Below are 26297 nucleotides of genomic sequence, written 5' to 3' on the forward strand. Positions count from 1 at the left end.
ATAATATTATTCTATTCATACATATAAAGCTATCTTATTTGAAGGTTTAAACTTGTAATCAGTAGAACATAGTTTAGTTAATTCTAAACTTGTTCGCAAATAAAAGTTAATCCTTCTAAATTGACTTTTAAAATCAACTAAACACATGTTCTATATCTATATGATATGCTAACTTAATTATTTAAAACCTGAAAACACGAAAAACACCGTAAAACCGGATTTACGCCGTCGTAGTAACACCGCGGGCTGTTTTGGGTTAGTTAATTAAAAACTTTGATAAACTTTGATTTAAAAGTTGTTATTCTGGGAAAATTATTTTTATTATGAACATGAAACTATATCAAAAAATTATGGTTAAACTCAAAGTGGAAGTACGTTTTCTAAAATGGTCATCTAGACGTCGTTCTTTCGACTGAAATGACTACCTTTACAAAAATGACTTGTAACTTATTTTTCCGACTATAAACCTATACTTTTTCTGTTTAGATTCATAAAATAGAGTTCAATATGAAACCATAGCAATTTGATTCACTCAAAACGGATTTAAAATGAAGAAGTTATGGGTAAAACAAGATTGGATAATTTTTCTCATTTTAGCTACGTGAAAATTGGTAACAAATCTATTCCTACCATAACTTAATCAACTTGTATTGTATATTATGTAATCTTGAGATACCATAGACACGTATACAATGTTTCGACCTATCATGTCGACACATCTATATATATTTCGGAACAACCATAGACACTCTATATGTGAATGTTGGAGTTAGCTATACAGGGTTGAGGTTGATTCCAAAATATATATAGTTTGAGTTGTGATCAATACTGAGATACATATACACTGGGTCGTGGATTGATTCAAGATAATATTTATCGATTTATTTCTGTACATCTAACTATGGACAACTAGTTGTAGGTTACTAACGATGACAGCTGACTTAATAAACTTAAAACATCAAAATATATTAAAAGTGTTGTAAATATATTTTGAACATACTTTGATATATATGTATATATTGTTATAGGTTCGTGAATCAACCAGTGGCCAAGTCTTACTTCCCGACGAAGTAAAAATCTGTGAAAGTGAGTTATAGTCCCACTTTTAAAATCTAATATTTTTGGGATGAGAATACATGCAGGTTTTATAAATGATTTACAAAATAGACACAAGTACGTGAAACTACATTCTATGGTTGAATTATCGAAATCGAATATGCCCCTTTTTATTAAGTCTGGTAATCTAAGAATTAGGGAACAGACACCCTAATTGACGTGAATCTTAAAGATAGATCTATTGGGCCTAACAAACCCCATCCAAAGTACCGGATGCTTTAGTACTTCGAAATTTATATCATATCCGAAGGGTGTCCCGGAATGATGGGGATATTCTTATATATGCATCTTGTTAATGTCGGTTACCAGGTGTTCACCATATGAATGATTTTTAACTCTATGTATGGGATGTGTATTGAAATATGAAATCTTGTGGTCTACTGTTACGATTTGGTATATATAGGTTAAACCTATAACTCACCAACATTTTTGTTGACGTTTAAAGCATGTTTATTCTCAGGTGAATACTAAGAGCTTCCGCTGTTGCATACTAAAATAAGGACAAGATTTGGAGTCCATGTTTATATGATATTGTGTAAAAACTGCATTCAAGAAACTGATTTCGATGTAACATATTTGTATTGTAAACCATTATGTAATGGTCGTGTGTAAACAGGATATTTTAGATTATCATTATTTGATAATCTACGTAAAGCTTTTTAAACCTTTATTTATGAAATAAAGGTTATGGTTTGTTTTAAAAATGAATGCAGTCTTTGAAAAACGTCTCATATAGAGGTCAAAACCTCGCAACGAAATCAATTAATATGGAACGTTTTTAATCAATAAGAACGGGACATTTCAGTTGGTATCCGAGCGTTGGTCTTAGAGAACCAGAAAATTTGTATTAGTGTGTCTTATCTAGCTTCAAAGGATCTTGGATGGCTTGAAAGTTCTTGAAGTAGGATCATGACACAAAAACAAGTTCAAGTAAGATTTTTACTCGAATTAAGATAGTTTATAGTTATAGAAATTGAATCAAAGTTTGAATATGAATATTACCTTGAATAAGAAAGATAACCTACTGTATATAACAAAGGTTTCTTGATCATAGATGATTACTTGGAATGGATTAGAAAGCTTGGAAGTAAATTAGTAAACTTGAAGGGATTTTTGAAGTGTTCTTGAAGTGTTCTTCCTATGATGATTATAGCTTGATTCTTGAAGTGATTTTTGATGAAGATGATGATTAACTACTGGAAAAATACGTTCATAATAGTGTGTGTGTTTGTTGAGAGAGAATTAGAAAGAGAATTGGAAGTGAAATGGAGTGAATGATGAGTGGTAATTGGTGAGTGGTGAGTGGGGTTAAAAGGAGTTCTAGTTAGTTGACTAGCTCATGGTAGAAGTTAAAATTAATTAGTCATACATGAAATAATCAAGAGTGGAATCCCATGCTAGTTCCTATTGGTATATACCCATAGTAAGTACGTTTTGAAGCTGTGTATAATACGGGTAAGAATACGACTAGAATTCTTGATGAAAGAAAAGAATGGGAAAGTAACTCTAACCATTTTCGTTAAGTATGAGTGTTTTAATATATGTCTTGAAGTCTTCCAAAAGTATTTTAATACATCTAAATACACTACATGTATATACATTTTAACTGAGTCGTTAAGTCATCGTTAGTCGTTACATGTAAGTGTTGTTTTGAAACCTTTAAGTTAACGATCTCAATTAATGTTGTTAACCCATTGTTTATTATATCTAATGAGATGTTAAATTATTATATTATCATGATATTATGATATATTAATATATCTTAATATGATATATATACATTTAAATGTCGTTACAACGATAATCGTTACATATATGTCTCGTTTCGAAATCATTAAGTTAGTAGTCTTGTTTTTACATATGTAGTTCATTGTTAATATACTTAATGATATGTTTACTTATCATAGTATCATGTTAACTATATATATATATCCATATATATGTCATCATATAGTTTTTACAAGTTTTAACGTTCGTGAATCGCCGGTCAACTTGGGTGGTCAATTGTCTATATGAAACATATTTCAATTAATCAAGTCTTAACAAGTTTGATTTCTTAACATGTTGGAAACATTTAATCATGTAAATATCAATCTCAATTAATATATATAAACATGGAAAAGTTCGGGTCACTACAGTACCTACCCGTTAAATAAATTTCGTCCTGAAATTTTAAGCTGTTGAAGGTGTTGACGAATATTCTGGAAATAGATGAGGGTATTTCTTCTTCATCTGATCTTCACGCTCCCAGGTGAAATCAGGTCCTCTACGAGCATTCCATCGAACCTTAACAATTGGTATCTTGTTTTGCTTAAGTCTTTTAACCTCACGATCCATTATTTCGACGGGTTCTTCGATGAATTGGAGTTTTTCGTTGATTTGGATTTCATCTAACGGAATAGTGAGATCTTCTTTAGCAAAATATTTCTTCAAATTCGAGACGTGGAAAGTGTTATGTATAGCCGCGAGTTGTTGAGGTAACTCAAGTCGGTAAGCTACTGGTCCGACACGATCAATAATCTTGAATGGTCCAATATACCTTGGATTTAATTTTCCTCGTTTACCAAATCGAACAACGCCTTTCCAAGGTGCAACTTTAAGCATGACCATCTCTCCAATTTCAAATTCTATATCTTTTCTTTTAATGTCAGCGTAGCTCTTTTGTCGACTTTGGGCGGTTTTCAACCGTTGTTGAATTTGGATGATCTTCTCGGTAGTTTCTTGTATAATCTCCGGACCCGTAATCTGTCTATCCCCCATTTCACTCCAACAAATCAGAGACCTGCACTTTCTACCATAAAGTGCTTCAAACGGCGCCATCTCAATGCTTGAATGGTAGCTGTTGTTGTAGGAAAATTCTGCTAACGGTAGATGTCGATCCCAACTGTTTCCGAAATCAATAACACATGCTCGTAGCATGTCTTCAAGCGTTTGTATCGTCCTTTCGCTCTGCCCATCAGTTTGTGGATGATAGGCAGTACTCATGTCTAGACGAGTTCCTAATGCTTGCTGTAATGTCTGCCAGAATCTTGAAATAAATCTGCCATCCCTATCAGAGATAATAGAGATTGGTATTCCATGTCTGGAGATGACTTCCTTCAAATACAGTCGTGCTAACTTCTCCATCTTGTCATCTTCTCTTATTGGCAGGAAGTGTGCTGATTTGGTGAGACGATCAACTATTACCCAAATAGTATCAAAACCACTTGCAGTCCTTGGCAATTTAGTGATGAAATCCATGGTAATGTTTTCCCATTTCCATTCTGGGATTTCTGGTTGTTGAAGTAGACCTGATGGTTTCTGATGCTCAGCTTTGACCTTAGAACACGTCAAACATTCTCCTACGTATTTAGCAACATCGGCTTTCATACCCGGCCACCAAAAATGTTTCTTGAGATCCTTGTACATATTCCCCGTTCCAGGATGTATTGAGTATCTGGTTTTATGAGCTTCTCTAAGTACCATTTCTCTCATATCTCCAAATTTTGGTACCCAAATCCTTTCAGCCCTATACCGGATTCCATCTTCCCGAATATTAAGATGCTGCTCCGATCCTTTGGGTATTTCATCCTTTAAATTTCCTTCTTTTAAAACTCCTTATTGCTCCTCCTTTATTTGAGTAGTAAGGTTATTATGAATTATTATATTCATAGATTTTACTCGAATGGGTTCTCTGTCCTTCCTGCTCAAGGCATTGGCTACCACATTTGCCTTCCCCGGGTGGTAACGAATCTCAAAGTTGTAATCATTCAACAATTCTTTTGACCCCATATAAGTAGTGCCTCCAAGTCTTTAATGCAAAAACAACCGCGCCTAATTCCAAATCATGCGTCGTATAATTTTGCTCGTGAATCTTCAATTGTCTAGACGCATAAGCAATCACCTTCGTTCGTTGCATTAATACACAACCGAGACCTTGCTTTGATGCATCACAATAAATCACAAAATCATCATTCCCTTCAGGCAATGACAATATAGGTGCCGTAGTTAGCTTTTTCTTCAATAACTAAAATGCTTTCTCTTGTTCATCCTTCCATTCAAATTTCTTCCCTTTATGCGTTAATGTAGTCAAGGGTTTTGCTATTCTGGAAAAGTCTTGGATGAACCTTCTGTAGTAACCAGCTAGTCCTAAAAATTGGCGTATGTGTTTCGGAGTTTTCGGTGTTTCCCACTTTTCAACAGTTTCTATCTTTGCTGGATCCACCTTAATACCTTCTTTGTTCACTATGTGACCGAGGAATTGAACTTCTTCCAACCAAAATGCACCCTTTGAAAACTTAGCGTACAATTCTTCCTTCCTCAATACTTCTAACACCTTTCTCAAATGTTCACCGTGTTCTTGGTCATTCTTTGAGTAAATAAGTATGTCATCAATGAAAACAATGACAAACTTGTCAAGGTATGGTCCACACACTCGTTTCATAAGGTCCATGAACACAGCTGGTGCATTAGTTAAACCAAACGGCATGACCATAAACTTGTAATGACCGTAACGTGTTCTGAAAGCAGTCTTTGGAATATCATCTTCTTTCACTCGCATTTGATGATACCCGGAACGTAAGTCAATCTTTGAATAAACAGACGAGCCTTGTAGTTGATCAAATAAGTCGTCGATTCTCGGTAGTGGGTAGCGGTTCTTAATGGTAAGTTTGTTCAACTCTCGGTAGTCGATACACAACCTGAATGTACCATCTTTCTTCTTGACAAACAAAACAGGAGCTCCCCACGGTGATGTGCTTGGTTGAATGAAACCACGCTCTAAAAGTTCTTGTAATTGGCTTTGCAGTTCTTTCATCTCGCTGGGTGCGAGTCTGTAAGGAGAACGAGCTATTGGTGTAGCTCCTGGTACAAGATCTATTTGAAATTCAACGGATCGATGTGGGGGTAATCCCGGTAATTCTTTCGGAAATACATCGGGAAATTCTTTTGCGACGGGAACATCATTGATGCTCTTTTCTTCAGTTTGTACTTTCTCGACGTGTGCTAGAACAGCATAGCAACCTTTTCTTATTAGTTTTTGTGCCTTCAAATTACTAATAAGATGTAGCTTCGTGTTGCCCTTTTCTCCGTACACCATTAAGGGTTTTATTTTTTCTCGTATAATGCGAATTGCATTTTTGTAACAAACGATCTCTGCTTTCACTTCTTTCAACCAGTCCATACCGATTATCACATCAAAACTCCCTAACTCTACTGGTATCAAATCAATCTTAAATGTTTCGCTAACCAGTTTAATTTCTCGATTCTGACATATATTATCTGATGAAATTAATTTACCATTTGCTAATTCAAGTAAAAATTTACTATCCAAAGGCGTCAATGGACAAATTAATTTATCACAAAAATCTCTACTCATATAGCTTCTATCTGCACCCGAATCAAATAAAACGTAAGCAGATTTATTGTCAATAAGAAACGTACCCGTAACAAGCTCCGGGTCTTCTTGTGCCTCTGCCGCATTAATATTGAAAACTCTTCCACGGCCTTGTCCATTCGTGTTCTCCTGGTTCGGGCAATTTCTAATAATGTGGCCCGGTTTTCCACATTTATAACAAACTACATTGGCATAACTTGCTTCGACACTACTTGCTCCGCCATTACTCATTTCGACACCATTTGTTCCTTTCGTTCTATTAATCCCTGGTCCATAGACCTCACACTTCGTCGCGCTATGACCATTTCTTTTACACTTGTTGCAAAATTTGGTGCAGAACCCCGAGTGATACTTTTCACACCTTTGGCATAGCTGCTTCTGATTGTTGTTGTTGTTGCGGTTATTATTGTTGTTGGGATGATTGTTATAGTTGATGTTGTTGTTGTTGTTGTTGTTGTTGTTGTTGTTGTTGTTGTTGTTGTTGTTGTTGTTGGGCCGTTTGTTGTAGTTGCGATTGATGTTGCGATTGTTGGGATAATTGTTGCGATTATTGTTGTAATTACTGTTGTTGTTGTATTGGTGATTCTTATCACCGTTTTCCTCCCACTTTCTTTTGACTTGCTTCACATTGGCCTCTTCAGCAGTCTGTTCTTTAATTCTTTCTTCAATCTGGTTCACTAGTTTGTGAGCCATTCTACATGCCTGTTGTATGGAGGCGGGCTCGTGTGAACTTATATCTTCTTGGATTCTTTCCGGTAATCCTTTCATAAATGCGTCGATCTTCTCTTCCTCATCTTCGAATGCTCCCGGACACAATAGGCACAATTCTGTGAATCATCTTTCGTACGTGGTAATATCAAATCCTTGGGTTCGTAACCCTCTAAGTTCTGTCTTGAGCTTATTGACCTCGGTTCTGGGACGGTACTTCTCGTTCATCAAGTGCTTGAATGCTGACCACGGTAGTGCGTACGCATCGTCTTGTCCCACTTGCTCTAGATAGGTATTCCACCATGTTAACGCAGAACATGTGAAGGTATGCGTAGCGTACTTTACTTTGTCCTCTTCAGTACACTTACTTATGGCAAACATCGATTCGACCTTCTCGGTCCACCGTTTCAATCCGATCGGTCCTTCGGTTCCATCAAATTCCAAAGGTTTGCAGGCATTGAATTCTTTGTAGGTGCATCCTACACGATTTCCTGTACTGATAGATCCAAGGTTATTGTTGGTATGTAGCGCAGCCTGTACTGCGGCTATGTTTGAAGCTAGAAAAGTACGGAATTCCTCTTCATTCATATTCACGGTGTGTCGAGTAGTCGGTGCCATTTCCTTCAAAATAGTCAAATGGAACAAGTTAATCATATAGAATATTAAGAGTAGTTAATAGTATTTCGTAGCATAATATGAACTCATTTATAAAAGCTTTTTCTTCATATTAGCGTTTTATAAGTTTAAATTCGGGTAGTACCTACCCGTTAAGTTCATACTTAGTAGCTAATATACAATTCAACTACTACAATTCTATATGAAAAACTGATTATAATAATATTTCGCGTTCAAACTTTTATACAATATTTTACAAACTTACAATACCGCTTATTTTACATAAAGCATGAAATATAGCACACAATAACTTTGATACAAGATGGTTGTGAAGATAATTCTAGCTAGTACACAAGTCGTTCAGCAAAGGCAATAAAGACACGTAATTCATACGTCCAGAAACAAGTCATGCATTCTGGTTTTACTAGGATTACTTCCCATCCTTGGTCTTGTGGAACATAACCGTTATGGCCGTTGATAAGACAGCGTGTTGTAACGTCGTCAAAGGGATGAGGGTTACGTAATGTCCAACAGTCCCGTAACAATCTAAAAACCTCATTTCTTACCCCAATTACCGACTCCGTCACTTGTGGGAACGTTTTGTTTAATAGTTGTAGCCCGATGTTCTTGTTCTCACTTTGGTGAGAAGCGAACATTACTAATCCGTAAGCATAACATGCTTCTTTATGTTGCATGTTAGCCACTTTTTTTAAATCACGAAGTCCAATATTCGGATATATTGAGTCAAAATAATTTCTTAACCCATTGCGTAAAATAGCATTTGGGTTCCCCGCAATATATGTGTCAAAGTAAACATATCGTAACTTATGGATTTCCCAATGTGATATCCCCCATCTTTCGAACGAAAGCCTTTTTTAAACCATGGCATTCTTGGAACGTTCTTCGAATGTCTTACAAACAGATCTCGCCTTAAATAGTTGTGCCGAAGAATTCTGACCGACTCTAGACAAGATTTCATCAATCATGTCTCCGGGTAGGTCTCTTAAAATATTGGGTTGTCTATCCATTTTGTGTTTTTATACTGTAAAATAGACAAGAGTTAGATTCATAAAAAAAATACTTATTAATACAAGCAATTTTTACATATATCATAAAGCATAAGCACACTATATTACATATATTACACCACACGAATACAACTATCTTATTCCGACTCGCTTATTTCTTCTTCTTCAGTTTTGGTTCGTTTTGCCAAGTTTCTAGGGATATATGATGTTCCCCTAATACGAGCCGTCATTATCCACATTGGTTTAGAAAAACCTGGTGGTTTAGAGGTTCCCGGGTCATTATTACAACTTAAGGACTTCGGGGGTTGACGATACATATAAAGTTCATCGGGGTTGGAATTACATTTCTCTATTTTTATGCCCTTTCCCTTATTATTTTCTTTTGCCTTTTTAAATTCAGTTGGGGTAATTTCTATAACATCATCGGAATTCTAGTCGGAATCCGATTCATCGGAGAATTGGTAATCCTCCCAATATTTTGCTTCCTTGGCGGAAACACCATTGACCATAATTAACCTTGGTCGGATGGTTGAGGATTTTCTTTTACTTAACCGTTTTATTATTTCCCCCACCGGTTCTATTTCTTCATCCGGTTCCGATTCTTCTTCCGGTTCCGATTCTTCTTCCGGTTCCGACTCTTCTTCCGGTTCCTCTTCGGGAACTTGTGAATCAGTCCACGAATCATTCCAATTTACATTTGACTCTTCATTATTATTAGGTGAGTCAATGGAACTTGTTCTAGAGGTAGACATCTATCACATAATATCAAACGCGTTAAGAGATTAATATATCACATAATAGTCACATGTTAAAAAATATAGTTTCCAACAAAATTTGTTAAGCAATCATTTTTCAAGTAAAAACGGTCGAAGTGCAGACTCACTAATGCATCCTAACAAACTCGATAAGACACACTAATACAAAATTCTGGTTCTCTAAGACCAACGCTCGGATACCAACTGAAATGTCCCGTTCTTATTGATTAAAAACGTTCCATATTAATTGATTTCGTTGCGAGGTTTTGACCTCTATATGAGACGTTTTTCAAAGACTGCATTCATTTTTAAAACAAACCATAACCTTTATTTCATAAATAAAGGTTTAAAAAGCTTTACATAGATTATCAAATAATGATAATCTAAAATATCCTGTTTACACACGACCATTACATAATGGTTTACAATACAAATATGTTACAACAAAATAAGTTTCTTGAATGCAGTTTTTACACAATATCATACAAGCATGGACTCCAAATCTCGTCCTTATTTAAGTATGCGACAGCGGAAGCTCTTAATAATCACCTGAGAATAAACATGCTTAAAACGTCAATAAAAATGTTGGTGAGTTATAGGTTTAACCTATATATATCAAATCATAATAATAGACCACAAGATTTCATATTTCAATACACATCCCATACATAGAGATAAAAATCATTCATATGGTGAACACCTGGTAACCGAAATTAACAAGATGCATATATAAGAATATCCCCATCATTCCGAGACACCCTCCGGATATGATATAAATTTCGAAGTACTAAAGCATCCGGTACTTTGGATGGGGCTTGTTGGGCCCAATAGATCTATCTTTAGGATTCGCGTCAATTAGGGTGTCTGTTCCCTAATTCTTAGATTACCAGACTTAATAAAAAGGGGCATATTCAATTTCAATAATTCAACCATAGAATGTAGTTTCACGTACTTGTGTCTATTTTGTGAATCATTTATAAAACCTGCATGTATTCTCATCTCAAAAATATTAGATTTTAAAAGTGGGACTATAACTCACTTTCACAGATTTTTACTTCGTCGAGAAGTAAGACTTGGCCACTGTTGATTCACGAACCTATAACAATATATACATATATATTAAAGTATGTTCAAAATATATTTACAACACTTTTAATATATTTTGATGTTTTAAGTTTATTAAGTCAGCTGTCCTCGTTAGTAACCTACAACTAGTTGTCCACAGTTAGATGTACAGAAATAAATCGATAAATATTATCTTGAATCAATCCACGACCCAGTGTATACGTATCTCAGTATTGATCACAACTCAAACTATATATATTTTGGAATCAACCTCAACCCTGTATAGCTAACTCCAACATTCACATATAGAGTTTCTATGGTTGTTCCGAAATATATATAGATGTGTCGACATGATAGGTCGAAACATTGTATACGTGTCTATGGTATCTCAAGATTACATAATATACAATACAAGTTGATTAAGTTATGGTTGGAATAGATTTGTTAACAATTTTCACGTAGCTAAAATGAGAAAAATTATCCAATCTTGTTTTACCCATAACTTCTTCATTTTAAATCCGTTTTGAGTGAATCAAATTGCTATGGTTTCATATTGAACTCTATTTTATTAATCTAAACAGAAAAAGTATAGGTTTATAGTCGGAAAAATAAGTTACAAGTCATTTTTGTAAAGGTAGTCATTTCAGTGGAACGACGTCTAGATGACCATTTTAGAAAACATACTTCCACTTTGAGTTTAACCATAATTTTTGGATATAGTTTCATGTTCATAATAAAAATCATTTTCTCAGAATAACAACTTTTAAATCAAAGTTTATCATAGTTTTTAATTAACTAACCCAAAACAGCCCGCGGTGTTACTACGACGGCGTAAATCCGGTTTTACGGTGTTTTTCGTGTTTCCAGGTTTTAAATCATTAAGTTAGCATATCATATAGATATAGAATATGTGTTTAGTTAATTTTAAAAGTCAAGTTAGAAGGATTAACTTTTGTTTGCGAACAAGTTTAGAATTACCTAAACTATGTTCTAGTGATTACGAGTTTAAACCTTCGAATAAGATAGTTTTATATATATGAATCGAATGATGTTATGAACATCATTACTACCTCAAGTTTAGTAGGTAAACCTACTGGAAGTGACAAGAAATGATCTAGCTTCAAAGGATCTTGGATGGCTTGAAAGTTCTTGAAGTAGGATCATGACACAAAAACAAGTTCAAGTAAGATTTTTACTCGAATTAAGATAGTTTATAGTTATAGAAATTGAATCAAAGTTTGAATATGAATATTACCTTGAATAAGAAAGATAACCTACTGTATATAACAAAGGTTTCTTGATCTTAGATGATTACTTGGAATGGATTAGAAAGCTTGGAAGTAAATTAGTAAACTTGAAGGGATTTTTGAAGTGTTCTTGAAGTATTCTTCCTATGATGATTATAGCTTGATTCTTGAAGTGATTTTTGATGAAGATGATGATTAACTACTGGAAAAATACGTTCATAATAGTGTGTGTGTGTGTGTGTGTTGTGAGAGAATTAGAAAGAGAATTGGAAGTGAAATGGAGTGAATGATGAGTGGTAATTGGTGAGTGGTGAGTGGGGTTAAAAGGAGTTCTAGTTAGTTGACTAGCTCATGGTTGAAGTTAAAATTGATTAGTCATACATGACATAATCACGAGTGGAATCCCATGCTAGTTCCTATTGGTATATACCCATAGTAAGTACGTTTTGAAGCTGTGTATAATACGGGTAAGAATACGACTAGAATTCTTGATGAAAGAAAAGAATGGGAAAGTAACTGTAACCATTTTCGTTAAGTATGAGTGTTTTAATATATGTCTTGAAGTCTTCCAAAAGTATTTTAATACATCTAAATACACTACATGTATATACATTTTAACTGAGTCGTTAAGTCATCGTTAGTCGTTACATGTAAGTGTTGTTTTGAAACCTTTAAGTTAACGATCTCAATTAATGTTGTTAACCCATTGTTTATTATATCTAATGAGATGTTAAATTATTATATTATCATGATATTATGATATATTAATATATCTTAATATGATATATATACATTTAAATGTCGTTACAACGATAATCGTTACATATATGTCTTGTTTCAAAATCATTAAGTTAGTAGTCTTGTTTTTACATATGTAGTTCATTGTTAATATACTTAATGATATGTTTACTTATCATAGTATCATGTTAACTATATATATATCCATATATATGTCATCATATAGTTTTTACAAGTTTTAACGTTCGTGAATCACCTGTCAACTTGGGTGGTCAATTGTGTATATGAAACATATTTCAATTAATCAAGTCTTAACAAGTTTGATTGCTTAACATGTTGGAAACATTTAATCATGTAAATATCAATCTCAATTAATATATATAAACATGGAAAAGTTCGGGTCACTACAAGAAGTACCGTCCCAGAACCGAGGTCAATAAGCTCAAGATAGAACTTAGAGGGTTACGAACCCAAGGATTTGATATTACCACGTACGAAAGACGATTCACAGAATTGTGCCTATTGTGTCCGGGAGCGTTCAAAGATGAGGAAGAGAAGATCGACGCGTTTGTGAAAGGATTACCGAAAAGAATCCAAGAAGATATAAGTTCACACGAGCCCGCCTCCATACAACGGGCATGTAGAATGGCTCACAAACTAGTGAACCAGATTGAGGAAAGAATTAAAGAACAGACGGCTGAAGAGGCCAATGTGAAGTAAGTCAAAAGAAAGTGGGAGGAAAACGGTGATAATAATCACCAATACAACAACAACAGCAATTACAATAATAATCGCAACAATTATCCCAACAATCGCAACATCAATCGCAACTACAACAAACGGCCCAACAACAACAACAACAACAACAACAACAATAACAACAACAACAACAGCAACTACAATAATCATCCCAACAACAATAACAACCACAACAACAATAACAATCAGAAGCAGCTATGCCAAAGGTGTGAAAAGTATCACTCGGGGTTCTGCACCAAATTTTGCAACAAGTGTAAAAGAAATGGTCATAGCGCAGCGAAGTGTGAGGTCTACGGAGCAGGGGTTAACAGAACGAAAGGAACAAATGGTGTCGGAACGAGTAATGGCGGAGCAAGTAGTGTCGGAGCAAGTTATGCCAATGTAGTTTGTTATAAATGTGGAAAACCGGGCCACATTATTAGAAATTGCCCGAACCAGGAGAACACGAATGGACAAGGCCGTGGAAGAGTTTTCAATATTAATGTGGCAGAGGCACAGGAAGACCCGGAGCTTGTTACGGGTACGTTTCTTATTGACAATAAATCTGCTTACATTTTATTTGATTCGGGTGCGGATAGAAGCTATATGAGTAGAGATTTTTGTGCTAAATTAAGTTGTCCATTGACGCCTTTGGATAGTACATTTTTACTCGAATTAGCAAATGGTAAATTAATTTCAGCAGATAATATATGTCGGAATCGAGAAATTAAACTGGTTAGCGAAACATTTAAGATTGATTTAATACCAGTAGAGTTAGGGAGTTTTGATGTGATAATCGGTATGGACTGGTTGAAAGAAGTGAAAGCAGAGATTGTTTGTTACAAAAATGCAATTCGCATTATACGAGAAAAAGGAAAACCCTTAATGGTGTACGGAGAAAAGGGCAACACGAAGCTACATCTTATTAGTAATTTGAAGGCACAAAAACTAATAAGAAAAGGTTGCTATGCTGTTCTAGCACACGTCGAGAAAGTACAAACTGAAGAAAAGAGCATCAATGATGTTCCCATTGCAAAAGAATTTCCCGATGTATTTCCGAAAGAATTACCGGGATTACCCCCACATCGATCCGTTGAATTTCAAATAGATCTTGTACCAGGAGCTGCACCAATAGCTCGTGCTCCTTACAGACTCGCACCCAGCGAGATGAAAGAACTGCAAAGCCAATTACAAGAACTTTTAGAGCGTGGTTTCATTCGACCAAGCACATCACCGTAGGGAGCTCCTGTTTTGTTTGTCAAGAAGAAAGATGGTACATTCAGGTTGTGTATCGACTACCGAGAGTTGAACAAACTTACCATCAAGAACCGCTACCCACTACCGAGAATCGATGACTTATTTGATCAACTACAAGGCTCGTCTGTTTATTCAAAGATTGACTTACGTTCCGGGTATCATCAAATGCGGGTGAAAGAAGATGATATTCCAAAGACTGCTTTCAGAACACGTTACGGTCATTACGAGTTTATGGTCATGCCGTTTGGTTTAACTAATGCACCAACTGTGTTCATGGACCTTATGAACCGAGTGTGTGGGCCATATCTTGACAAGTTTATCATTGTTTTCATCAATGACATACTTATTTACTCAAAGAATGATCAAGAGCACGAAGAACATTTGAGAAAAGTGCTAGAAGTATTGAGGAAAGAAAAACTGTACGCTAAGTTTTCAAAGTGTGCATTTTGGTTGGAAGAAGTTCAATTCCTCGGTCACATAGTGAACAAAGAAGGTATTAAGGTGGATCTGGCAAAGATAGAAACTGTTGAAAAGTAGGAAACCCCAAAAACTCCGAAACACATACGCCTGTTTTAGGACTAGCTGGTTACTACAGAAGGTTCATCCAAGACTTTTCCAGAATAGCAAAACCCTTGACTGCATTAACGCATACAGGGAAGAAATTTGAATGGAATGATGAACAAGAGAAAGCTTTTCAGTTATTGAAGAAAAAGCTAACTACGGCACCTATATTGTTATTGCCTGAAGGGAATGATGATTTTGTGATTTATTGTGACGCATCAAAGCAAGGTCTCGGTTATGTATTAATGCAACGAACGATGGTGATTTCTTATGTGTCTAGACAATTGAAAATTCACGAGCAAAATTATACGACGCATGATTTGGAATTAGGCGCGGTTGTTTTTGCATTAAAGACTTGGAGGCACTACTTATATGGGGTCAAAAGTATTATATATACTGACCACAAAAGTCTTCAACACATATTTAAGCAGAAACGACTGAATATGAGGCAGCATAGGTGGATTGAATTGTTGAATGATTACAACTTTGAGATCCGTTACCACCCAGGGAAGGCAAATGTGGTAGCCGACGCCTTGAGCAGAAAGGACAGAGAACCCATTCGAGTAAAATCTATGAATATAATGATTCACACTAACCTTACTACTCAAATAAAGGAGGCGCAACAAGGAGTTTTAAAAGAGGGAAATTTAAAGGATGAAATACCCAAAGGATCGGAGAAGCATCTTAATATTCGGGAAGACAGAACCCGGTATAGGGCTGAAAGAATTTGGGTACCAAAATTTGGAGATATGAGAGAAATGGTACTTAAAGAAGCTCATAAAACCAGGTACTCAATACATCCTGGAACGGGGAAGATGTACAAGGATCTTAAAAAACATTTTTGGTGGCCAGGTATGAAAGCCGATATTGCTAAATATGTAGGAGAATGTTTGAGGTGTTCTAAGGTCAAAGCTGAACATCAGAAACCATCAGGTCTACTACAACAACCTGAAATCCTGGAATGGAAATGGGAAAACATTACCATGGATTTCATTACTAAATTGCCAAGGACTGCAAGTGGTTATGATACTATTTGGGTAATAGTTGATCGTCTCACCAAGTCAGCACACTTCCTGCCAATAAGAGAAGATGACAAGATGGAGAAGTTAGCACGACTGTATTTGAAGGAAGTCGTCTCCAGACATGGAATACCAATCTCTATTATCTCTGATAGGGATGGCAGATTTATTTCAAGATTCTGGCAGACATTACAGCAAGCATTGGGAACTCGTCTAGACATGAGTACTGTCTATCATCCACAAACTGATGGGCAGAGCGAAAGGACGATACAAACGCTTGAAGACATGCTACGAGCTTGTGTTATTGATTTCGAAAACAGTTGGGATCGACATCTACCGTTAGCAGAATTTCCCTACAACAACAGCTACCATTCAAGCATTGAGATGGCGCCATTTGAAGCACTTTATGGTAGAAAGTGCAGGTCTCCGATTTGTTGGAGTGAAGTGGGGGATAGACAGATTACGGGTCCGGAGAAAATACAAGAAACTACCGAGAAAATCATCCAAATTCAAAAAAGATTGAAAACCGTCCAGAGTCGAAAAAAGAGCTACGCGGATAGTAAAAGAAAAGATATAGAGTTTGAAATTGGAGAAATGGTCATGCTTAAGGTTTCACCTTGGAAAGGCGTTGTTCGATTTGGTAAACGGAGGAAACTAAATCCAAGGTACATTAGACCATTCAAGATTATAGATCGTGTCGGACCAGTAGCTTACCAACTGGAGCTACCTCAACAACTCGCGGCTGTACATAACACTTTCCACATCTCAAATTTGAAGAAATGTTTTGCTAAAGAAGATCACACTATTCCGTTGGACGAAATCCAAATCAATGAAAAACTTCAATTCATTGAAGAACCCGTCAAAATAATGGATCGTGGGGTTAAGAGACTTAAACAAAACAAGATACCGATTGTTAAGGTTCGATGGAATGCTCATAGAGGACCCGAGTTCACCTGGGAGTGTGAAGATCAGATGAAGAAGAAATATCCGCATTTATTTCCAGAAGATACGTCAACACCTCCAACTGCTTAAAATTTCGGGATGAAATTTATTTAACGGGTAGGTACTGTAGTGACCCGAACTTTTCCATGTTTATATATATATTAAATGAAATTTTTATTTACATGATTAAGTGTTTCCAACATGTTAAGAAATCAAACTTGTTAAGACTTGATTAATTGAAATAGGTTTCATATAGACAATTGACCACCCAAGTTGACCGGTGATTCACGAACGTTAAAACTTGTAAAAACTATACGATGACATATATATGGTTATATATATAGTTAACATGATTTTATTATAAGTATGTATCTCATTAGGTATTTTAACAATGAGTTATATACATAAAAATGAGACTATTAATTTAAGAAACTCGAAAACGATATATATAACGATTATCGTTATAACAACGTCTTACTAGGTACATATGAATCATATTAAGATATTGATACACTTGGTTAATTATGTTAAATGATAAGTAAATATATTATTAAGTGTATTAACAATGAAATACATATGTAAAAATAAGACTACTAACTTAATGATTTCGAAATGAGACATATATGTAACGATTATCGTTGTAACGACATTTAACTGTATATATATCATACTAAGATATATTATATATCATAATATCATGATAATATAACAATTTAACATCTCATTTGTTATAATAAATAATGGGTTAACAACATTCAACAAGATCGTTAACCTAAAGGTTTCAAAACAACATTTACATGTAACGACTAACGATGACTTAACAACTCAGTTAAAATGTATATACATGTAGTGTTTTAATATGTATTCATACACTTTTGAAAGACTTCAAGACACTTATCAAAATACTTCTACTTAACAAAAATGCTTACAATTACATCCTCGTTCAGTTTCATCAACAATTCTACTCGTATGCACCCGTATTCGTACTCGTACAATACACAGCTTTTAGATGTATGTACTATTGGTATATACACTCCAATGATCAGCTCTTAGCAGCCCATGTGAGTCACCTAACACATGTGAGAACTATCATTTGGCAACTAGCATAAAATATCTCATAAAATTACAAAAATATGAGTAATCATTCATGACTTATTTACATGAAAACAAAATTACATATCCTTTATATCTAATCCATACACCATCGACCAAAAACACCTACAAACACTTTCATTCTTCAATTTTCTTCATATAATTGATCTCTCTCAAGTTCTATCTTCAAGTTCTAAGTGTTCTTCATAAATTCCAAAAGTTCTAGTTTCATAAAATCAAGAATACTTCCAAGATTGCAAGTTTACTTCCAAGTTTTCTAAATCCATTCCAAGTAATCATCCAAGATCAAGAAACCTTTGTTACTTACAGTATGTTATCTTTCTAATACAAGGTAATAATCATATTCAAACTTTAATTCAATTTCTATAACTATAACAATCTTATTTCGAGTGGAAATCTTACTTGAAATTGTTTTCGTGTCATGATTCTGCTTCAAGAACTTTCAAGACATCCAAGGATCCTTTGAAGCTAGATCTATTTTTCTCATTTCTAGTAGGTTTATCCAAGGAACTTGAGGTAGTAATGATGTTCATAATATTATTCTATTCATACATATAAAGCTATCTTATTTGAAGGTTTAAACTTGTAATCACTAGAACATAGTTTAGTTAATTCTAAACTTGTTCACAAATAAAAGTTAATCCTTCTAACTTGACTTTTAAAATCAACTAAACACATGTTCTATATCTATATGATATGCTAACTTAATGATTTAAAACCTGGAAACACGAAAAACACCGTAAAACCGGATTTACGCCGTCGCAGTAACACCGCGGGCTGTTTTGGGTTAGTTAATTAAAAACTATGATAAACTTTGATTTAAAAGTTGTTATTCTGGGAAAATGATTTTTATTATGAACATGAAACTATATCCAAAAATTATGGTTAAACTCAAAGTGGAAGTACGTTTTCTAAAATGGTCATCTAGACGTCGTTCTTTCGACTAAAATGACTACCTTTACAAAAATGACTTGTAACTTATTTTTCCGACTATAAACCTATACTTTTTCTGTTTAAATTCATAAAATAGAGTTTAATATAAAACCATAGCAATTTGATTCACTCAAAACGGATTTAAAATGAAGAAGTTATGGGTAAAACAAGATTGGATAATTTTTCTCATTTTAGCTACGTGAAAATTGGTAACAAATCTATTCCTACCATAACTTAATCAAATTGTATTTTATATTATGTAATCTTGAGATACCATAGACACGTATACAATGTTTCGACCTATCATGTCGACACATCTATATATATTTCGGAACAACCATAGACACTCTATATGTGAATGTTGGAGTTAGCTATACAGGGTTGAGGTTAATTCCAAAATATATATAGTTTGAGTTGTGATCAATACTGAGATACATATACACTGGGTCATGGATTGATTCAAGATAATATTTATCGATTTATTTCTGTATATCTAACTATGGACAACTAGTTGTAGGTTACTAACGAGGACAGCTGACTTAATAAACTTAAAACATCAAAATATATTAAAAGTGTTGTAAATATATTTTGAACATACTTTGATATATATGTATATATTGTTATAGGTTCGTGAATCAACCAGTGGCCAAGTCTTACTTCCCGACGAAATAAAAATCTGTGAAAGTGAGTTATAGTCCCACTTTTAAAATCTAATATTTTTGGGATGAGAATACATGCTGGTTTTATAAATGATTTACAAAATAGACACAAGTACGTGAAACTACATTCTATGGTTGAATTATCGAAATCGAATATGCCCCTTTTTATTAAGTCTGGTAATCTAAGAATTAGGGAACAGACACCCTAATTGACGCGAATCCTAAAGATAGATCTATTGGGCCTAACAAACCCCATCCAAAGTACCGGATGCTTTAGTACTTCGAAATTTATATCATATCCGAAGGGTGTCCCGGAATGATGGGGATATTCTTATATATGCATCTTGTTAATGTCGGTTACCAGGTGTTCACCATATGAATGATTTTTATCTCTATGTATGGAATGTGTATTGAAATATGAAATCTTGTGGTCTATTGTTACGATTTGATATATATAGGTTAAACCTATAACTCACCAACATTTTTGTTGACGTTTAAAGCATGTTTATTCTCAGGTGAATACTAAGAGCTTCCGCTGTTGCATACTAAAATAAGGACAAGATTTGGAGTCCATGTTTATATGATATTGTGTAAAAACTGCATTCAAGAAACTGATTTTGATGTAACATATTTGTATTGTAAACCATTATGTAATGGTCGTGTGAAAACAGGATATTTTAGATTATCATTATTTGATAATCTACGTAAAGCTTTTTAAACCTTTATTTATGAAATAAAGGTTATGGTTTGTTTTAAAAATGAATGCAGTCTTTGAAAAACATCTCATATAGAGGTCAAAACCTCGCAATGAAATCAATTAAAATGGAACGTTTTTAATCAATAAGAACGGGACATTTCACATAACATATCAGCCACATTAATTAAATACGTCTCTCAGGCATACGAAAAACCTACACCCCTATTCTCTCACTCATCATGCAAAAACATGGTTTAAAGGATTAGAAAAAGATTCCATCACGTCATGGATGGAGATGGCTACTAAATTCTTAACCAAATACCTCACTGCTTCTAAATAAACCAAGCTTAAGAATGACATCATTAACTTTAAACAAAGTTATAATGAATCTCCTTACACCTCAAGGAAGCGATTCAAAACCCTGCTGAAGAAATGCCCTAATCACCAGCTAGATCAGTCTTTCCAAATTTGTACCTTCTACAATGGTCTTACGGCAAATCATAGGATGACGATCGACGCAGCAGCTCAAGGAAATCTAATGAACCAAACCGAAGATCAACCATGCGAATTACTCGAGAACATGACAATGCATCATCATGACTGGAACAGTAGTGAAACAACTTCATCATCTTCTCCGGTCTCCGCACTTAATAATCAGATGGAAGCCATCAAATCCCTCACAGACAAGATGGAGTCTCTGGTCAAACAACTCGGAGAATTGAAGATGCAACCACGGTAGGTCAACCAGGCTCAGGCATGTGTTAACTGTACCAACCCGCAACTCACTGAAGAATATAAAGTTTAGTACGAGAATCATGACGGTTCAGTCTGTTACGTTCAATACCCAGCTCGTCAATCAAATCCCGGATTCAATCAATAACCTAGGGTTAAACAATTTAAAGAAACAACCAGCCTTTTCGCTATCGTTACCCACCTTATCCACCCCAACAATCTCAATTGACCTTGGATCAACCACTTCCACTCACTGGAAAACCAGCTGAGGAAAATTCTCTAACCACCCAATTTACAAAAGTAACTAACCCTGCTCTCGGAACTGATGATCAGTTGACTCAGTTCATTCAAGGACAACATCAGCTAAATTAAAGAACCGCATCTAGAAAATACCATACGGAGATACTCATGCGAAACTAATTGGCTCTACTCAAAAGTCTAGAAACGCAGCTCGAACAGTTATCACAACACCTTGAAACCCGACCACAAGGAAGATTACCCAGTAATACTATCCAAAATCCCTACATAGAGGAAGCTAAGCAAATGGATTCCATAACCCCAAAGGAAGAACTACGGAGAAGGTCGGCTAGGCTCAAGAACAAATCAATGTATACTTAGAAGCTGCCCACTCAAAATCCCGTTCATGTAACTTGTCCTGGAAGGCTACTGGAAGAGCCATCCAAGCTTGATACCTACAATCATGACGGAAGATTCCTGGACACCATGTCCAAAGTTCCCAACAAAAGAGATGCGTCTGAAGACTTCTCTCTATAAAGGAAAGGATACTAGATTCCAACAAAATTCCACTGAGTGAAGAATGCTCGACATTGATCAAAAACTCTCTACCGAAGAAACTAGGAGATATGGGCTGATTCAATGTCCCGTGTTCAACCTACCAATCTGGAACCATTCATGCTCTAGAAGATTTAGGCACAAGAATCAACATAATTCCCTATTCTCTCTACAAGAGATTAGAGCTAGGAGACTTGTCACCAACCAAAATGACAATCAAACTTGTCGATCACATAATTTGATATCCTAAGGGTATAGTTGAGAATGTCTTGGTGAAAGTCGACAAATTCTTGTATCCTACGGATTTCATAGTGCTGGACATTTAGGAAGACCAACATACACCAATAGTATTGGGAAGACCTTTCATGAATACGGCTAGGGCTGTCATTGATGTATACAATCAAACCTTGATCTTGCGATCACAAGGAGAGAGCGTTACCTTCAAAATTGATCGACCTACCGATCTTTCTGGACATGTAGAGATGTTTGCTATTTCCACCAGATGGATCACTTTCGATGATGAGTCCCCACCACTAGCCAATGATATTGAAATGGGTGTTGAATCACCGTCTACTAACAACCCAGAAATGGAAGAAGAGGAACTGATACGGTCGAAACGGACGGTTTTACTTGTGCGTTGTCGTCGGGCCGCAGCACGCCAGAATCAACTACCATGGGGGTGGTACTGTTTTAAATTTATATTTAGCGGGGCCTAAATCGTACAACTCCTTAGTATGAGTAAGGTAAGTATGACCTAGATTCGTATTTTTGAGATATTAGTAGAATCAAACCTAAATTTAAGCCTAAGATAGTTATGAAGTAGTAGTGGTTACTTAATTTTGGGATTTTCTAATTCATAAGATAGATAAAGTAAATGCAATAAAATTCGTAATTCAGATAAGGTTAAAGTAAGTGCACACTATGATTTCATCAGTTATTCTGCCTAGATTACGAAATGCTGGTTCATGAATAGGCAGAGGCCTTGTATTCATTACACTGGTCCTAAATGCCCCTGTTATAAGACATGTCACTGGGTACTGCGTTAGGCTTGAAGATTCTGAATAAACAACAATGTCCCTTACCCCCGATGCCCATGCAGTCTGACTACAGGCATACACGTTCAGACGGCTCATCCAATTGAGCGACTCGGTTGGGTGACGTATTAACATTCCACAATGGTATAAACTTTCTTAAGCATAATAGAATACTTGGTTTACCATATCCGAGAGACATGATGTGTTTCATTGCTTTCTTTAACGATCGGTTTTAAAAGATAGTTAGGCCCTTAAAAAGAGTTAAACCATAAAGAACACCATGGCCAAGTCAAGCTGACTTCCATGAGCACGTTCGGTTATCCTAACGGTCCAATCCTTTATGTGTCTAAACAAACAGTTCCTTAATTAACTAAAAATCCCTCAAGCGGGGGGTAATGCTTGAGACCGCTTTATGGTGCAATGTGCTAATCAACACTGACCGGGTTTCATGGCCTTACTTAGCAGAGGTATAGCTTACAACAACCGCTGTGCTTCAGCGTGCACGTAGGAAGTTTATATGCTTGGTTACTACACTAGCATGGTCTGGGACCGACAATGTACTATGGGTCTAGTCAGATGTTTCACTATGAAAGAGTCCTCAGTCGAAATCCAAAGTTTGATAGACTTACTATAACCGGTGTGCCTCGGTCGATCTTACGTTGTATCTTATAGACTTCCCTTACCAAAGGGTGACACGGATAGTGTACTTTGAATCAGGTTTCGCGGCTTCCCATTAACAGAGCCAATAAATACGTTCTATTAGTTGGAAAAGTGATTGAGTTTAAAACATAATCGGAAAGCATTTCAACATCATACACAAACCATAATATTTTTTTAGCATTATAACTGCTTACATCATAGCATACACTAAAGATAACTACTCGCTAATCATGGTAACAATATCACAGAACATAATGATTATATAAAGATAAGGGATAGAAGTACCATTAGATTAAACGAGTTCCGAATATAAAAGTGACAACTTCAAGACTCCAGACCGCTCCTAATACAATCTTCTGCGTTCTTCTCCGGGTACTAGGTTTCCCGCACGGTGTCGAAGGCCTTGAGAGTATGACTAATATTGTACAAGAGAGAGAAGAAGTGAAGTGAAGTGTGTGTTGGAATGAATGACAAAGACCCTTTTAATTAGCACAAAATTTGCCTGCAAATGGCTGGGAGGCTGTTTGGCAGGCCGTTTGCAGGGCCCGTTTGCTGAGGCAAACCGTTTAACGAGGCCGTTTGATCTGGGAATTTGGAAGGCCGTTTGGCAGCCCGTTTGGTAAGCCGTTTGGCTTGTTGATTCTCTGGATCGTAACTTGATTTCTTATCTTTCACCGTTTTCCCTTTAGAATCTTCGTTTTAGCTCCGATTCTCTTGATTATTTTTGCACCGTCTTCGTAATTACTTGTTCTTTAATTCTAACTGACGAAGTGGGTATTTTGGTGACAAACTTTTAATCGTTCTAGTTTTTTGGGCCTTAATACCGGGGGTGAAAACGAGACTTTTTAGCCGATATCAAATATCCCACACTTAGACTTTGCTTGTCCTCAAGCAAACTCTCATTTCCTTAAGAATCTTTTCGGAGTTTCTTTTCTAATAGCCTAAGCGGTTTGCTTTTATTATAAGAGCAAAAAGATAAGGTGACTCATCTATGTTATGTTTGAAACTATCTCTGCAAGCATACGAGGAGGTTACATGACATAGGTTAGCTTTCACGGGTCACTCAAATCACACAAGTGTTTAGGGTTCCCTATAGATCTAAGAAATGAATTCACTCATAGCCAGTCATGCTGCACCCATCGTCATAGGCTTGATAAAGACTCAAATCCTTGCTGCTAATGTGAGAACGGTAGTAATCTTAGCTTCTAGGTCATTTGTCAATGATGGAAAAGGAATTTTGGAGTGGTAGTGAAGTTGTTTTGAGGGTTGAGATAAAAGGGAAATGTAGTCTTTATATAGACTTTCATTTGGATAGATAGGAGTGATGAAGTGTTTGAGAAGCACTTTTGAACTTTTCTTCATTTGATAATCGTTTTCGGTTAGGTTTTCTTCGGCATTTCTCTTATTAAGTTCTGCTCCTTTTTTATGAACTTTGAATATATATATATATATATATATATTTGGAGATTTCATCTCGAGAAACTTTTTTCGGTAAACTTTTTCAAGACCTTTGCCATGATACTTGAGATGTTTATAACATCGGGTTTTCGAAAGGAATCTCATTTTCTAGATTTTTCGAGTAATAGTAAAGATGATGTGGGTGTGGTGGTGGAGTAGAAGTAGTGGAGGTGCGGAAGGCTTATTTTTGACAAATGGTTAGCTCTTCTAATTATAACCGAATCTCGTTTCGCTGCTTGGAAATGTAGACCTAGAGCAAGTTCTGATTCTGAGTACAGACATCGGCACTCTCAACGGAAAATAGTAAAACATTAAAGATGAATGATGGTCTTATTTGGGGTGCCTCGCCATAATCAATTTAGGTCGATAATGCCTTAGTCATGCAATGCTCTATTAGAGATTTGGTTCAACCTAACAAGATTTACACCCTACTTAAGCCTTACTTTTATTGACTAACGTTTTAGGTTTTCAAAAATACTTTTTCGAAAAGGCTTCCTTTTGTAAAAATTTTGAAATTTGGCTTAAGGACTTGGAATCTTCGTAATAGGTTATTTTAATACAGCATAAAAAGATTATACTAACATCCCACACTTAGACAAATATTGTCCTCAATGTTCCTAGTGTATCCCACACTTAGGAGTTTTAGTTGAAGATTTGGGAGTGTTTGTCTAGTGTTTTAATTGGGTAGGAATCCCACACTTAGTGATAAGCTAGGATGTGGCATAGTTTGAATCTTGAGCTAGTAGCAAAAAGAAAGAAATACCCCTAGCAGATGCGGCTGGCTTTCAATCCTTGCATTTTTTATTGATCGGCTCATTTGTCATCCTTTATTCTTCTACTACACTTTATTGCACGGGTTGCCTCCCTAGAAGCGCTTTTGTTTAAGTTCGTTGGCTCGACCGTAGTGACGCTTTAAAAAGAAAATATTCCTCGCTGATGGTTGTAATCATGTTCTTCTCGAGGGAATGTGAGTCTTGGGGGGTAAATCCTGAGAAAGTGTTGGACTAAGAGTGGTAGAAGATCCGGTACTTCTCTTGAAGATCTTCTGAAAGATAA

This window comes from Rutidosis leptorrhynchoides, chromosome 5 (genome assembly GCF_046630445.1).
Source record: "Rutidosis leptorrhynchoides isolate AG116_Rl617_1_P2 chromosome 5, CSIRO_AGI_Rlap_v1, whole genome shotgun sequence".
Classification (NCBI taxonomy): domain Eukaryota; kingdom Viridiplantae; phylum Streptophyta; class Magnoliopsida; order Asterales; family Asteraceae; genus Rutidosis; species Rutidosis leptorrhynchoides.